The sequence below is a fragment of the Panulirus ornatus genome, chromosome 5 (genome assembly GCF_036320965.1).
Source record: "Panulirus ornatus isolate Po-2019 chromosome 5, ASM3632096v1, whole genome shotgun sequence".
Classification (NCBI taxonomy): domain Eukaryota; kingdom Metazoa; phylum Arthropoda; class Malacostraca; order Decapoda; family Palinuridae; genus Panulirus; species Panulirus ornatus.
The window spans coordinates 28,684,191-28,698,633 of NC_092228.1; the positions used below are offsets into that span (position 1 = coordinate 28,684,191).

At 42.1% G+C, this 14,443-nt stretch overlaps 1 protein-coding gene across 14 annotated transcripts in view; it reads left to right on the forward strand.

Moving 5' to 3' along the window:
- The window catches only part of LOC139748644 (uncharacterized), a 321,771-nt gene that overhangs the window by 254,863 nt on the left and 52,465 nt on the right, over window positions 1-14,443 (forward strand). The window lies entirely within an intron of this gene.

Consider the following 14,443-nt stretch of genomic DNA (forward strand, 5'->3'; position numbering starts at 1 on the left):
AATCTTGATTTAGGTACTCATACGTATGTGAAATGGCAGTCCCAGGACCAAGTGCTGTAACATGCCTATGTTAACCTGAACCAGTTACAAGAAGGTTCCTTTGAAAATATGTTGTTTATTTTCTTCCTCTTAAGAGAATTTTCCATTCATTGAAGGAGTCTCCAACTTAGGCCTACATGCCTGAAAATCCATGTTTTTCTGCATTCCTTTGTGGTGCACTTTCAGTTTCAAAGAAAGAGTAGATGAAGATTTTAGATGAAAGTTAAGTAAAAAGTTTTGGGATGATATGAAGCTTTACTGGAAGGATATGAAAAAAGAAAGTAGTGTACGTAAGATTGGAAATGGTAATGTGAGAAGTAAGGAAAGGGGAATTGCTGAATCAAAAGGAGGAAGTGAAAGGAAGATGGAAAGAGTATTTTGAAGAACTGATGAATGTGGAAGGGGAGACAGCAGTTGTTACATGCATGGGTATGGAGGAGGGAAGGAAGTGCAGGGCCCTATAAAAAAAGGGAGGTAAGGAGGGCAATAATGAGGCTGAAGGTAGGAAAGGCACCTGGAGTGGATGGGATTTTGGCTGAAATGCTGATGTATGGAGGGGAAAGTGTGCTAGAGTGGATGCATCTTATATGTAATTTAGCATGGAAACAAGGTTGTGCCTGAGGATTGGGTGAAAGTTATCATCGTTCCTTTATTCGAAGGAAAAGGTGCCAAGGATGTATGTAGCAGTTATAGGGGAATGAGTCCGTTAAGTATACTGGGAAAAGTGTATGCAAGAATATTAATTGATAGAGTGATGGAAGTGACTGAATGCAGGATAAGTGAAGAGCAAGGGAGCTTTAGAAAAGGTAGGGGATGTGTGGATCAGATTTTTGTCGTAAAGATGATTAAGGAAAAGTATGTAGTGAAAGGTAAGAAGTTGTATACAGCTTCTATGTGTCTGTAGAAAGTGTATGACAGAGTTGAGTGGAATGCTTTGTGGGATGTATTAAGGATATATGGTATAGGGACACAACTATTGGATGGTGTAAAAGCCTTCTTGTAGGTGTAAGGCAGGGCTGTGTAATGTCACTGTGGCTGTTTAATGTATATATGGATGGAATGATAAGAAAGGTGAAAGCAAAAGTAGGGAAAAGAGGTGTAGAGATGGAGTTGGAAAAAAAAAGGGGATGTAAAGATGTAGTGTAAAAAGAATAAAAAGGCCTGGAGAGATGAAGTGTGGCAGTGAGATATGGTGACTAGTGGCAAGCTTGTTTGTGGATGATATGTGTTGTTTGCTGGGAGTGAAGAGGAGTTGCAGAAGGTTGTAAGTGTGTTTTATGATGTGTAAGTATAGATGATTAAAGGTAATAGTGTTTGAAAGGAAAGGGAGTGAAAGTATAAATTTTGTAAAACCATATAGAGTGAAAGAAGAAAGTGCTCTAAATTGTGCTTTGGATATTGGAGGAGAGAGAGAGACTTGAAGAAGTGAGGGAATTTAAGTATCTGGAACCTGTCTTGGGTAAGTGTGGTGATATGGAAGGAGAGATAAAGGAGAGAGCAGTACAAGGTAGAAGAGTCAGTAGAATAATGACGGGTCAAGGTGTAAGTATGGAAGTGAAGAGAGGATTAAGGGAAGGCAAAGTCCTCCCAACCCTGACCTGTGCAACCAAAACATGGACATGGAATGAGTCATGGAGGTCAAGAATCCAGTCCATGGAAGCATTTGGTGTGACTAAATGGAATGAAGAAAGAAATGAAAGGGCGTATGAGGGGTGTGGTGCAACAAAGAATGCGAAGTGGGTGAATTGTGGAGTGGTAAAATGGGTGAAATATAGTACTTTGAGGTGGTTTGGGCATGTGGAAAGAATGCATGACTAGGAGTTTACAAGGAGAGTGTACGATAGTACAATGAAAGGGGTTGGTGTGAGTGGAAGACCACCTGTGACTGGCAAATAGGGTAGAGGAATACTGAGGGAGAGAAGTAGATAGAAGAATGCTTGGAATGATGTGTGCAAGGGAGGCATATAAGGACAGGGGTAAGTGGAGACTCTTTTGCTATGGCCACCCCTTGATGAGAGTTTCCAGAGGGAACGGGCTTCAGAGATATAGATAGATAGATAGATGAAGTTTCAGTGCCTTCTGACAGTTCAGAAATACACAATCCCCCATCTCTTTTGTCTTACATGGAGTTTGCTTACTTGTAGGAGTTCAAGAGATTTGTCACAAATGACCTTCTTTCCTTTTGCTCTTGTCTTGCTAAAGGTAGTTTTTCCTGTGCTAATGATTATCCATTTGCTTTCTGAATATCTTTTTCCTTGTTTTATTGGTTGCACTCATTATTGATACTGGTCTGTATTTCACTGAAAAGTTCTAATCTCCTTTCACAAAAATAGGCATAACATTTCCTCCTTCTACTTCCTTGGTCCTACACTCTTCCAATTATTTTCTGAGCAGTATCTCGGGTTGACTGTCAAGTATTCATGTTTACTAAAATTATTGTTTTAGTATGATTTAAGGAGAGGCTTCATCAAGACTTTATATGGATCAACATCCTGTAATAGTTTGGTTATTTTATTTGTATCTGTTTCACTGCTTTCAAGGTCCTCTTTCATGGCCCATCTTGTAAGTATTGGAGTTGTAGTGTTACATATTGTTGATGCACTTTTAAAACTGTCTTATTTCTATGCGTATCTTTTCATCATCGCATAATTTTTCCTTATCTTTTCATCAGAGCTTTTCCTTCAGAATCTCTTGGTCTGATGAGTTGCTTTTTAGCAGTCAATTTACCCCTGATGAATTTATTGGAAAGTTTTCAATACATTCCTTTCTTTTCTCTCATTATGTTCAAGCTTCTCTGATTCTCATCTTTTACCTTTCTGTTTTCATTCCTTCCTTTCTCATACGTTTCATATGCTGGTAAATTGATGTGCTGCCAGAATTTCAGACTGTGTCCCTATCCTCTTTTGCATTTCTTTAATGGAAGAAATACAAAAGAAATGGCAATAGGGGAAGAGAAAGATATAAGAGCTGAAGAGGAGGGTGAATGAGAGATTGGGTGAGAGAGTATTAATGAATTTCTTAATGATTATGTAAATGTTCTTGAAGGAGGTAATTGGTGCATGGAAAACAGATAACCAGACAGGAGTGACAGTGAGGATAGGAGAATGAGAAATGGTAACAGGCAAAGAAGAGATTGATGCAAGATGGAGCAAATATTTTGAAGGATTATTAAATATGTTTGATTATAGGGTGGTGGATATGGTGTGTGGGATGAGATGGTGTGTGCATTGAGAGAGACTTGTCTAATGTTATGGTGAAAAGAGGAGGTAGGGAAAGCCTTGCACAAGATGAGTGGCGAAGCTGCTAAGGTCGCTATTGAGTTTCTCTAGGGAGATGACGATGTTCTTGTTTGGACAGTTGTGTTATTAGCATATATATGACACAGTCTGAAGACTTGTAGAATGTATGTTTATTGCAAGGGGAACAAAAGTGAATGATTGAATTACAGAAAGGTGCTGTGACTGTATGGGATAATTGGAAAATTACTAATTCTGTGAGGAGGTTTTACTTGGAAGGTAAGATATGTGTACAAGAAAAGGAAGAGAGTAGGGTGAGTGTCATTTGTTAAGGGTGGATGCGCATCAGGGAGTGTGATGACTGTTTTTTTTAACTTGTTTATTAATTGTGCTGGATGTGCTGGAAATGAGATGTTTGAGGACAATGTGTGGTGTGAGGTGGTTTGATTGAGTAAGTAACGTAAGGGTAAGAGAGATGTGTGGAAATAAAAAGAGCGTGGTTGAGAGAGCAGAAGAGGGTGTTTTGAAATGGTTTGGGCACATGGAGAGAATGAGTGAGGAAAGATTGACCAAGAGGATATATGTGTCGGAGGTGGAGGGAACGAGGAGAAGAGGGAGACCAAATTGGAGGTGGAAAGATGGAGTGAAAAAGATTTTGTGTGATCGGGGCCTGAACATGCAGGAGGGTGAAAGGAGGGCAAGGAATAGAGTGAATTGGAGCGATGTGGTATACCGGGGTTGACGTGCTGTCAGTGGATTGAATCAAGGCATGTGAAACGTCTGGGGTAAACCATGGAAAGCTGTGTAGGTATGTATATTTGCGTGTGTGGACGTATGTATATACATGTGTATGGGGGTGGGTTGGGCCATTTCTTTCGTCTGTTTCCTTGCGCTACCTCGCAAACGCGGGAGACAGCGACAAAGCAAAAAAAAAAAAAAAAAAAAAAATAATTGTGTGGTGTAGGAGGTAGATGAAAGGATCTTGTAATGAAGGGCTTGTCTACATTATCCTTGAGTAGATTGTGTGAAGTTTGGAGTAAATGTAAACGAAAGTAATAGTGAAGTGTAACAGGGATGAAATAGGATGGAGTGCGTGTGTTTGATTCGGGAGAACCTGAAGGAAATAGGGTGCATTAGATACCTCAGTGTAGATGTGATAGTGATAGGACCACAGGGACTGAAGTGCGTTATTGGGTGGGAGAGGAGTCTTTTTTGGGTACATTAAAGAATGTGTCAGGGCAAAGATTGGCATGTTTGATGGTATAGTTATCCCAACAGTGTTGTATGGATGTGAGTCTTGGGCCTGGAATGCAGAAGAAAGGAAGAGAGTGGATGTGTTGGGAATGGAATGCCTAAGGACAGTGCATGAGGCAGATGTATCAGGGAAGGAATGACAATGTAAGAGAAATTAGTGGAAGTAAGGACTTGACACTGATTGAGAGAACTGACCAGGATGTACTGAAATGGTTCAGACAGGTGGAGAGGGTGGGTAAAGAGAGACTTAACCAAGAGGATCTACATGTTAGAAGTGAAGGGAAAAAATGGGAGATGATGAGAGGATGGAATTAAGGAGACTTTGGGGTATCAATGCCGGATGTTTAGGAGAGTGAGCTGTGCATGGAATGAAATGAATTGGATCATTACGTTGCACAGGAGGAAGTGCTGTAATTGGGTTGAATCAGGGCATATTGAACAGTCAAAATAAGCCTTGGAATAAAGTCTGTAGTGCTTGTCTGTGGATGGTTGGGCTTTTGTTTCAGTACATTATGCATAACAGCTAGAATCCGTTAGAAAAAATGTAAATGCCTTCAACATTTTATAGCCCAAGGCACTCATGCTTTAACTCCTTTATAGTTTTCAGAGAACCCTGTATGATAGTGGCTTTGCTTTGAAAGTTAGTTTCCTTTTTTATGTTCTTAAGAATAGTGAACTCTGGGTAGTTTTCATAATTATATCCTCTTTGTCTTTGAGTCCCTTTTTCATTTCTTGGTCCCCTTTTATGTTATTATTATTATTATTATTATTACTAACATTATTATTATTATTACTTTTTTTTTTATACTAATCGCCATTTCCCGCATTAGCGAGGTAGCGTTAAGAACAGAGGATCAGGACTGGGCCTTTGAGGGAATATCCTCACCTGGCCCCCTTCTCTGTTTCTTCTTTTGGAAAAAAAACAAAAAAACAAGAGGGGAGGATTTCCAGCCCCCCGCTCCCTAATATTATTATTATTATTATTATTATTATTATTATTATTTTATTTATTTATTTATTTTGCTTTGTCGCTGTCTCCCGTGCCTGCGAGGTAGTGCAAGGAAACAGACGAAAGAAATGGCCCAACCCACCCCCACACACATGCACACACACACGTCCACACACGCAAACATACACACCCACACATCCCAACGTACACACATATATACACACACAGACACACACATATACACACATACACACAATTCACGCTGTCTGCCCCTACTCACCCCCATCGCCACCCCACCACACATGGAATAACATCCCCCCCCCCTCCCATGTGCACGAGGCTGCGCCAGGAAAAGACAACAAAGGCCCCATTTGCTCACACTCAGTCTCCAGCTGTCATGCAATAATGCCTGAAACCACAGCTCCCTTTCCACATTCAGGTATTGAGAATATATGGTGTGGGAGGCAAGTTGTTAGAAGCAGTAGAAAGTTTTCATCAAGGATGTAAGGCATGTGTATGTGTAGGAAGAGAGGAAAGTGCTTGGTTCTCAGTGAATATAGGTTTGCGGCAGGGGTGTGTGATGTCTCCATGGTTGTTTAATTTGTTTATGGATGGGGATGTTAGGGAGGTGAATGCAAGAGTTTTGGAAAGATGGGCAAGTACGCAGTCTGTTGTGGATGAGAGAGCGTGGGAAGTGAGTCAGTTGTTGTTCATTGATGATACAGCGCTGGTGGCTGATTCATGTGAGAAACTGCAGAAGCTGGTGACTGAGTTTGGTAAAGTGTGTGAAAGAAGAAAGTTAAGAGTAAATATGAATAAGAGCAAGGTTATTAGGTACAGTAGGGTTGAGGGTCAAGTCAATTGGGAGGTACGTTTGAATGGAGAAAAACTGGAGGAGGTGAAGTGTTCTAGATATCTGGGAGTGGATCTGGCAGCGGATGGAACCATGGAATTGGAAGTGAATCATAGGGTGGGGGAGGAGGGGAAAATTCTGGGAGCGTTAAAGACTGTGTGGAAGTCGAGAACATTATCTCGGAAAGCAAAAATGGGTATGTTTGAAGGAATAGTGGTTCCAGCAATGTTGTATGGTTGCGAGGCATGGGCTATGGATAGAGTTGTGTGCAGGAGGGTGGATGTGCTGGAAATGAGATGTTTGAGGACAGTATGTGGTGTGAGGTGGTTTGATCGAGTAAGTAATGTAAGGGTAAGAGAGATGTGTGGTAATAAAAAGAGTGTGGTTGAGAGAGCAGGAGAGGCTGTTTTTGAAATGGTTTGGTCACATGGAGAGAATGAGTGAGGAAAGATTGACCAAGAGGATATATGTGTCAGAGGTGGAGGGAATGAGGAGAAGTGGGAGACCAAATTGGAGGTTAAAAGATTTTGAGTGATCGGGGCCTGAACATGCAGGACGGTGAAAGGTGTGCAAGGAATAGAGTGAATTGGAACGATGTGGTATACCGGGATCGACGTGCTGTCATTGGATTGAACCAGGGCATGTGAAGCGTCTGGGGTAAACCATGGAAAGTTGTGTGGGGCCTGGATGTGGAAAGGGAGCTGTTGTTTCAGTGCATTATTACGTGACAGCTAGAGACTGAGTGTGAACAAATAGGGCCTTTGTTGTCTTCCTAGCGCTACCTCGCACACATGAGGGGGGAGGGGGTTGTTATTTCATGTGTGGCAGGGTGGTGATGGGAATGAATAAAGACAGACAGTATGAATTATGTACATGTGTATATATGTATATGTCTGTGTGTGTATATATATGTATACGTTGAGATGTATAGGTATGTATATTTGCGTGTGTGGACGTGTATGTATATACATGTGTATGTGGGTGGGTTGGGCCGTTCTTTCGTCTGTTTCCTTGCGCTACCTCACTAATGTGGGAGACAGCGACAAAGCAAAATAGATAATAATAGTAATTATCATTATTATTATTATTATTATTATTATTATTATTATTATTATTATTATTATATTATCATTATTGATATTATTATGGATTTGGAAAGGGAGCTATGGTTTCTGTGCATTACACATGACAGCTAGAGACTGAGTGTGAATGAATGTGGCCTTTTTGTCTTTTCCTGGTGCTATCTTGCTGGAAAAAGGAGGAGGGGTGATGCTGTTTCCTGTGTGGCAGGATGTTGACGGGAATGGTTGAAGACAGCAAGTATGAATATGAACATGTGTATATGTGTATTTCATTTCATTTCATACCATTCACCATTTCCCGCGTTAGCGAGGTAGCGTTAAGAACAGAGGACTAGGCCTTTGAGGCACTATCCTCACCTGGCCCCATTCTCTGTTCCTTCTTTTGGAAAATTAAAGGATTTCCAGGCCCCGCTCCCTTCCCTTTTCGTGACCTTCTACGACATGCAGGGAATACATGGGAAGTATTCTTTCTCCCTTATCCCTAGGGATAATATATGTATATATCTGTATATATGTATATATCTGGTGTGGGAGGCAAGTTGTTAGAAGCAGTGAAAAGTTTTTATCGAGGATGTAAGGCATGTGTACGAGTAGGAAGAGAGGAAAGTGATTGGTTCTCAGTGAATGTTTGTTTGTGGCAGGGTTGCATGATGTCTCCACGGTTGCTTAATTTGTTTATGGATGGGGTTGTTAGGGAGGTGAATGCATGAGTTTTGGAAAGAGGGGCAAGTATGCAGTCTGTTGTGGATGAGAGAGCTTGGGAAGTGAGTCAGTTGTTGTTCGCTGATGATACAGCGCTTGTGGCTGATTCGGATGAGAAACTGCTGAAGCTGGTGACTGAGTTTGGTAAAGTGTGTGAAAGAAGAAAGCTGAGAGTAAATGTGAATAAGAGCAAGTTTATTAGGTACAGTAGGGTTGAGGGACAAGTCAGTTGGGAGATATGTTTGAATGGAGAAAAACTGGAGGAAGTGAAGTGTTTTAGATATTTGGGAGTGGATTTGGCAGCGGATGGAACCATGGAAGCGGAAGTGAATCATAGGGTGGGGGAGGGGGCAAAAGTTTTGGGAGTGTTGAAAAATGTGTGGAAGTCGTGAACGTTATCTTGGAAAGCAAAAATGGGTATGTTTGAAGGAATAGTGGTTCCAGCAATGTTGTATGGTTGCGAGGTGTGGGCTATAGATAGAGTTGTGCGGAGGAGGGTGGATGTGCTGGAAATGAGATGTTTGAGGACAATATGTGGTGTGAGGTGGTTTGATCGAGTAAATAATGAAAGGGTAAGAGAGATGTGTGGTAATAAAAAGAGTGTGGTTGAGAGAGCAGAAGAGGTTGTTTTGAAGTGGTTTGGTCACATGGAGAGAATGAGTGAGGTGGTTGAGAGAGCAGAAGAGGTTGTTTTGAAGTGGTTTGGTCACATGGAGAGAATGAGTGAGGAAAGATTTACAAAGAGGACTTAGGTGTTAGAGGTGGAGGGAACGAGGTGAAATGGGAGACCAAATTGGAGGTGGAAAGATGGAGTGAAAACGATTTTGAGTGATTGGGGCCTGAACATGCAGGAGGGTGAAAGGCGTGCAAGGAATGGAGTGAATTGGAACAATGTGGTGTACTGGGGTGTACGTGCTGCTAGGAACCCTCCCCTCCTTGTATTTTAACTTTCTAAAAGGGGAAACAAAGAAGGAGTCACCCGGGGAGTGCTCATCCTCCTCGAAGGCTCAGATTGGGGTGTCTAAATGTGTGTGGATGTAAACAAGATGAGAAAAGAGATAAGTAGTATGTGAATAAGAGCAAGGTTATTAGTTACAGTAGGGTTGTGGGTCAAGTCAATTGGGAGGTAAGTTTGAATGGAGCAAAACTGGAGGAAGTAAAGTGTTTTAGATATCTAGGAGTGGATCTGGCAGCGGATGGAACCATGGAAGCAGAAGTGGATCATAGGGTGGGGGAGGGGGCGAAAATCCTGGGAGCCTTGAAGAATGTGTGGAAGTCGAGAACATTATCTCGGAAAGCAAAAATGGGTATGTTTGAAGGAATAGTGGTTCCAACAATGTTGTATGGTTGCGAGGCGTGGGCTATGGATAGAGTTGTGCGCAGGAGGATGGATGTGCTGGAAATGAGATGTTTGAGGACAATGTGTGGTGTGAGGTGGTTTGATCGAGTAAGTAATGTAAGGGTAAGAGAGATGTGTGGAAATAAAAAGAGCGTGGTTGAGAGAGCAGAAGAGGGTGTTTTGAAGTGGTTTGGGCACATGGAGAGAATAAGTGAGGAAAGATTGACCAAGAAGATATATGTGTCGGAGGTGGAGGGAACGAGGAGGAGTGGGAGACCAAATTGGAGGTGGAAAGATGGAGTGAAAAAGATTTTGTGTGATCGGGGCCAGAACATGCAGGAGGGTGAAAGGAGTGCAAGGAATAGAGTGAATTGGATTGATGTGGTATACCGGGGTTGACGTGCTGTCAGTGGATTGAATCAGGGCCTGTGAAGCGTCTGGGGTAAACCATGGAAAGCTGTGTAGGTATGTATATTTGCGTGTGTGGACGTATGTATATACATGTGTATGGGGTGGGTTGGGCCATTTCTTTCGTCTGTTTCCTTGCGCTACCTCGCAAACGCGGGAGACAGCGACAAAGCAAAAAAAAAAAAAAAAAAAAAGTAGCATGTTTGAGGAAAGGAACCTGGATGTTTTGGCTCTGAGTTAAACGAAGCTCAAGGGTAAAGGGGAAGAGTGGTTTGGGAATGTCTTGGGAGTAAAGTCAGGGGTTAGTGAGAGGACAAGAGCAAGGGAAGGAGTAGCACTGCTCCTGAAACAGAAGTGGTGGGAGGATGTGATAGAGTGTAAGAAAGTAAACTCTAGATTGATATGGGTAAAATTGAAAGTTGATGGAGAGAGATGGGTGATTATTGGTGCACATGCACCTGGGCATGAGAAGAAAGATCATGAGAGGCAAGTGTTTTGGGAGCAGCTGAATGAGTGTGTTAGTGGTTTTGAAGCACAAGACCGGTTTATAATGATTGGTGATATGAATGGAAAGGTGAGTAATGTGGCAGTTGAGAGAATAATTGGTATACATGGGGTGTTCAGTGTTGTAAATGGAAATGGTGAAGAACTTGTAGATTTATGTGCTGAAAAAGGACTGGTGATTGGGAATACCTGGTTTAAAAAGAGAGATATATGTATGTAAGTAGGAGAGATGGCCAGAGAGCGTTATTGGATTACGTGTTAATTGATAGGCGCGCAGAAGAGAGACTTTTGGATGTTAATGTGCTGAGAGGTGCAACTGGAGGGATGTCTGATCATTATCTTGTGGAGGCGAAGGTGAAGATTCAGAAAAGAAGGGAGAATGTTGGGATGAAGAGAGTGGTGAGTAAATGAGTTTGGGAAGGAGACTTGTGTGAGGAAGTACCAGGAGAGACTGAGTACAGAATGGAAAAAGGTGAGAACAAAGGAGGTAAGGGGAGCGGGGGAGGAATGGGATGCATTTTGGGAAGCAGTGATGGCTTGCGCAAAAGATGCTTGTGGCATGAGGAGCGTGTGAGGTGGGCAGATTAGAAAGGGTAGTGAGTGGTGGGATGAAGAAGTAAGATTATTAGTGAAAGAGAAGAGAGAGGCATTTGGACGATTTTTGCAGGGAAATAATGCAAATGAGTGGGAGATGTATAAAAAAAAAGAGACAGGAGGTCAATAGAAAGGTGCAAGAGGTGAAAAAGAGGGCAAATGAGAGTTGGGGTGAGAGAGTATCATTAAATTTTAGGGAGAATAAACTTGTTTTGGGAGGAGGTAAATAAAGCACGTAAGACAAGGGAACTAATGGGAACTTCAGTGAAGGGAGATAATGAGGAGGTGGTAAGAGTGGTGATGTGAGAAAGATATGGGGTGAGTATTTTGAAGGTTTGTTGAATGTGTTTGATGATAGAATGGCAGATATATGGTGTTTTGGTCGAGGTGGTGTGCAAAGTGAGAGGGTTAGGGAGAATGATTTGGTAAACAGAGAAGAGGTAGTAAAAGCTTTGCGGAAGATGAAAGCCGGCAAGGCAGCGGGTTTGGATGGAACTGCAGTGTAATTTATTAAAAAAGGGGGTGACTGTATTGTTGACTGGTTGGTAAGGTTATTTAATGTATGTATGATTCATGGTGAGGTGCCTGAGGATTGGCGGAATGCGTGCATAGTGCCATTGTACAAAGGCAAAGGGGATAAGAGTGAGTGCTCAAATTACAGAGGTATAAGTTTGTTGAGTATTCCTGGTAAATTATATGGGAGGGTATTGATTGAGAGGGTGAAGGCATGTACAGAGCATCAGATTGGGGAAGAGCAGTGTGGTTTCAGAAGCGGTAGAGGATGTGTGGATCAGGTGTCTGCTTTGAAGAATGTATGTGAGAAATACTTAGAAAAGCAAATGGATTTGTATGTAGCATTTATGGATCTGGAGAAGGCATATGATAGAGTTGATAGAGATGCTGTGTGGAAGGTATTAAGAATGTATGGTGTGGGAGGCAAGTTGTTAGAAGCAGTGAAAAGTTTTTATCGAGGATGTAAGGCATGTGTACGTGTAGGAAGAGAGGAAAGTGATTGGTTCTAAGTGGATGTAGGTTTGCAGCAGGGGTGTATGATGTCTCCATGGTTGTTTAATTTGTTTAAGGATGGGGTTGTTATGGAGGTGAATGCAAGAGTTTTGGAAAGAGGGGCAAGTATGCAGTCTGTTGTGGATGAGAGAGCTTGGGAAGTGAGTCAGTTGTTGTTTGCTGATGATACAGCGCTGGTGGCTGATTCATGTGAGAAATTGCAGAAGCTGGTGACTGAGTTTGGTAAAGTGTGTGAAAGAAGAATGTTGGGAGTAAATGTGAATAAGAGCAAGGTTATTAGGTACAGTAAGGTTGAGGGTCAAGTGAATTGGGAGGTAAGTTTGAATGGAGAAAAACTGGAGGAAGTGAAGTGTTTTAGATATGTGGGAGTGGATTTGGCAGCAGATGGAACCATGGAAGTGGAAGTGAATCATAGGGTGGGTGAGAGGGTGAAAGATCTGGGAGCCTTGAAGAATTTGTGGAAGTCGAGAACATTATCTCGGAAAGCAAAAATGGGTATGTTTGAAGGAATAGTGTTTCCAACAATGTTGATCATTTCGAGGCGTGGGCTATGGATAGAGTTGTGCGGAGGAGGGTGGATGTGCTGGAAATGAGATGTTTGAGGACAATATGTGGTGTGAGGTGGTTTGATCGAGTAAGTAATGTAAGGGTAAGAGAGATGTGTGGTAATACAAAGAGTGTGGTTGAGAGAGCAGAAGAGGGTGTTTTGAAATGGTTTGGGCACATGGAGAGAATGAGTGAGGAAAGATTGACCAAGAGGATATATGTGTCAGAGGTGGAGGGAACGAGGAGAAGTGGGAGACCAAATTGGAGGTGGAAAGATGGAGTGAAAAAGATTTTGAGTGATCAGGGCCTGAACATGCAGGAGGGTGAAAGGCGTGCGAGGAATAGAGTGAATTGGATCGATGTGGTATACCGTGGTCAACGTGCTGTCAATGGATTGAACCAGGGCATGTGAAGCGTCTAGGGTAAACCATGGAAAGTTGTGTGGGGCCTGGATGTGGAAAGGGAGCTGTGGTTTTGGTGCATTATTACATGACAGCTAGAGACGGAGTGTGAACGAATGAGGCCTTTGTTGTCTTTTCCTAGCACTACCCCGCACACATGAGGGGGGAGGGGGATGGTATTCCATGTGTGGCGAGGTGGCGATGGGAATGAATAAAGGCAGACAGTGTGAATTGTGTGCATTGGTATATATGTATGTGTCTGTGTGTGTATATATATGTGTACATTGAGATGTATAGGTATGTATATTTGGGTGTGTGGTCGTGTGTGTATATACATGTGTATGGGGGTGGGTTGGGCCATTTCTTTCATTTGTTACCTTGCGCTATCTCACAAACGCGGGAGACGGCGACAAAGCAAAATAAATAAATAAATAAATAATATATATATATTCCCCAATCTGATGCTCTGTACATGCCCTCACCCTCTCAATCAATACCCTCCCATATAATTTACCAGGAATACTCAACAAACTTATACCTCTGTAATTTGAGCACTCACTCTTATCCCCTTTGCCTTTGTACAATGGCACTATGCACGCATTCCGCCAATCCTCAGGCACCTCACTATGAGTCATACATACATTAAATAACCTTACCAACCAGTCAACAATACAGTCACCCCCTTTTTTAATAAATTCCACTGCATTACCATTCAAACCTGCTGCCTTGCCGGCTTTCATCTTCCGCAAAGCTTTTACTATCTCTTCTCTGTTTACCAAATCATTTTCCCTAACCCTCTCACTTTGCACACCACCTCGACCAAAACACCCTATATCTGCCACTCTATCATCAAACACATTCAACAAACCTTCAAAATACTCACTCCATCTCCTTCTCACATCACCACTACTTGTTATCACCTCCCCATTTGCGCCCTTCACTGAAGTTCCCATTTGCTCCCTTGTCTTACGCACTATATATATATATGTATATATGTATATATATGTGTGTGTGTGTGTGGGTGGTTGAGCCATTCTTCGTCTGTTTCCTTGCATTACCTCGCTGATGCAGGAAACAGCGATTAAGTAATAATAATTATTATTATTATTGTCCTTGGGGATAGGGGAGAAAGAAAACTTCCCACGTATTCCCTGCGTGTCGTAGAAGACAACTAAAAGTGGAGGGAGCCGCGGGGCTGGAAATCCTCCATTCCCATTTTGAATTTTCCAAAAGAAGTACAGAAGGGGGCCAAGCGAGGATATTCCCTCTAAGTCTTAGTTCCCTGTTCTTTATGCTACATCGCTAATGTGGGAAATTGCGAATATGTATGATTTGGAGGGGAGCGGCTTAATTGTTGTCATGTCTTAAGAAAGGGAAGGTAACTGGTATAAGAATAAATAGTGCATGAAGGATGAATTTGAACTTCTTAGGTGCTTGTAGATCTTACTCTTAAAAGTAGTAGGTCATAGGAAAGACAATGGTTTGAACAAAGTTTCATATCACTGTTTGA